Raw genomic sequence first — 3,138 nt, forward strand, 5'->3', positions numbered from 1 at the left:
ACCAACAAACCACACAAAAATCCACACCTGCTGAGTCAGGGATAATATGGCACTATCACAATACCTTTAACATAGCCCAGCAAAAAGAAAGGTCTTTTATTTTTGTTAAAATAAACCTGAGAGAAAGAACTCTGCAAAGCAAACATCAACAGTGCAACTGCTGCCTGGAAATAAAAAAAAAAAAAAAGATTCTGAATTCTTAAGTCAGGAAATAATACAGAAGAAGTGCTGTGCAAACTATTTACAAAAGAGGTAATAAGACACCAAAGTGCTACTGAGGCACTCACAGAGCCGACAGAACAATGGCACAATTCAAAGATGCAAGAGAAAAGGAAGGGAAGGGAAGAGGGGCTGTTGAAAAATATGATCGTCTTGTCGTATTTCCTGCCATTACTCTGCTTTCTGCAATGTGCTTTTAAAAAAAGCTTAGATCAGAGATTGCTGAATGTAGATCAGGTTTTATCAAAGCTCCTCGCTTTGTCTGTATGTTGAACAGGGAGTCTTTTTTTAAAAAAAAATGCAGAAATAATGAGAGTTTCAGATTTCCACTGTAAGTACAAAAAGGGACACCCTGCTCTCATCTTTCAAAGCATTAGAGATCACAACTTATCATGTCCCAGGGCAGCACAGAATTCCTGGTAACATTGCCAAGGTATGTGAAAACTAACATTCTTAACAACTTCTTTTTCCTGCTCTTGAAATTGAACAGAAGGAAATGATTAAAAAAATCTTCCTAATGTTCAGCCAAAGAATGAAAGTCTATACAATGTCTTTCAACTAAGATATAGGCAACCTTGTTAGGACTACAAGTTCCGGGCTACAAATCTCTGGACAACCATGATATGGTAGTTTCTCTGTGAGATCAACTGGGGTTACATAGTTTTATCCCTTCAGGTCAAAGCAAACCATTAATATAACAAAAGTCTCATTGCAGTGACTTAGGGACGGGGGTGTGGGTGGGGTGTGGGGAATCTCTCAGGTTTTGAGAAACCTGACTTAGATTTGGGTCATATTTTGGATTGAAGAATTCAAACAAAATTCAAACATACCTACATTTCTCCTAAAGGAGAAATTTGTGCACAATTTTGCCTCACATTTCCATTCTTGAAAATCAAGTAACATTTTATCAAGCATATTGTAACTATTCTCATTAATGTCAGCATACTTTTGACTAAAATAGGCAAAACCTCTTTTTTTGTACATTCAGACTTCAATATTAACATAAAAATGTGCAGTATGTCACAAAACAAGGCAAGCTATCAAGTAACTGTCTTCAACTCTTAATGTAGTCAATGGAAATTCATCCATTACATCTGCAAAACATCAAATAAAGGACAATGATGGAGGCTATAAATGGAATATAAAAATATAAATTGGTTTCTGCCACCTTAATATTTTGGATTATAGGAGAATGAAATATAGTATGGGACAAAGCCTAACAATTGGTTTTATATGCGATGAAAAAGTGGTGGTATTACAAATGGAACTAATGATTCCTAGACAAAAAACAACATAGTATATTATATAAAGAAACTGGATAAAAGAAAATAAACACCTTCAAAGAAAAAACAACATACTTATAAATATCTTACAGCAGAAGCTGCATGTTTAGATTTTATTCCAGTAAATATGCATAGAATTTGGACCTTGTCAAATTTAATAGCAATAATATACTGCTTCACAGTGCTTTTACTATAAACCTCTTTAAGTGATTTACAGAGTCAGCATATTTCCCCTAATAATCTGGGTCCTCATTTTACCGACCTCAGAAGGATGGAAAGCTGAGTCAATCTTAAGCCAGTGAGAATTGAACTGCGAAACTGCTAGCAGTCAGCAGAAGTAGCTTGCATTCTATCCACTGTACTGTCATGGTTCTGTTAAACTTCCAATGCAAACAAAAACTTGATATTGTTAGGGCTAGGATCTAGATCTTTGTTACCTTTCACAATTGTCTGCTATGTTATATCCACTGTGGATTTGTTCATTTGTTTCTTTATACACTGATACATGCACACCTTTAACTCTGTTTTGATTCCTGATGAGTGTCTGGACAAGTCCCTGCAATTTCACTGACAACATTTTCAGAAGTGCTTTGCCATTGCCTACATTCTAGGGCTGAAAGAGTGACTGGCCTAAGATGACCCAGCTGACTTTGTGTCCAAGGTAGGTCTAGAACTTTAAACTCTCCTGGTTTCTAGCCTGGTGTCTTTAACCATTACATCAAACTGGCACTAAGTTTGTCCTATTAGGAGATATAAAGAAATCTACAGTGTATTATCTTCAAATATGCTTACTTATTGAATGTATGTAACATACTGCAAAGCAAGTTTCTAATTTTGAAATCTTAACTCTTCAGATTTTTAAATGACATTAGACATGATTATAAAGAGTATTTTTTAAGTTGAAAGAAAGTTCATTTTGATACACAGTGAGCATCTAAAGAAGAACATTCTAATTTATTGGGTGGGGGGGTTCTTTGTGGTATTAAAAAGGGTAATTGGAAAGTCATTTGCCCAAGTTTTTTTTTAAGTAAGTGTAAGTTCTCAATCATCAAACTAGAAGTGCTGCATTTACTAAGTTGCAAACGTATCTCTTGAGTTAGACAGTTGAAAATGTAATACTATTAGTGCAACTGTTTTTTCTAATTGAGCATGACAGTTACACAGTCATTCAAGAGCTGCCCTCCCTACCCCTCGAGTTTTAACTCGGGAGCTACCTCCCACTGTGTTGGTGCTGTGATTATTCATCTGAGGCTCTATGCTGTTCCAGCAACAAAGGCAACAGCTGTGGCCCAAGGCAGTCAGGTTTGGCAAGTAGAGTACTCACATGACAACTGCTGGCATGATTTCCTTCAACAGCAGCAGCAGCAACATCTGGATCTCTTGACAGCAGTCTAGTTTTTCCTTTGGCTAGAAGCCCTACAAACAGCTGTGAAACTGTCTCTATTGCTATCCAGAGATTTCAATGTGGTGGGAGTGACAGGGTTTGACCTGTCCTCCTCTTTTTTTTTTTTGCAGAAGTCTAATCAGCATTGCTGACCTCCATCACATTACATTTGATCAACATAATGCTTGCAGCTGATTGCCTATATTTTCAGCATAACCTCTTCTTTACCTTGCCATTAGATGGGGCTACTGA

The 3,138-nt window shown here is 36.6% G+C and overlaps 1 long non-coding RNA gene across 1 annotated transcript; it reads left to right on the forward strand.

Moving 5' to 3' along the window:
- The first annotated feature begins 470 nt into the window (after positions 1-470).
- On the forward strand, positions 471-2,837 carry LOC148131503 (uncharacterized). Its single transcript, XR_015748381.1, has 3 exons — positions 471-652; positions 2,044-2,163; positions 2,770-2,837. It is a non-coding gene; the product is annotated as an uncharacterized LOC148131503 (long non-coding RNA).
- Positions 2,838-3,138: the final 301 nt, after the last annotated feature.

The sequence above is a fragment of the Notechis scutatus genome, chromosome 3 (assembly GCF_049901735.1).
Source record: "Notechis scutatus isolate UNSWTSFEM ecotype Mainland chromosome 3, rNotScu1.2, whole genome shotgun sequence".
NCBI lineage: Eukaryota > Metazoa > Chordata > Lepidosauria > Squamata > Elapidae > Notechis > Notechis scutatus.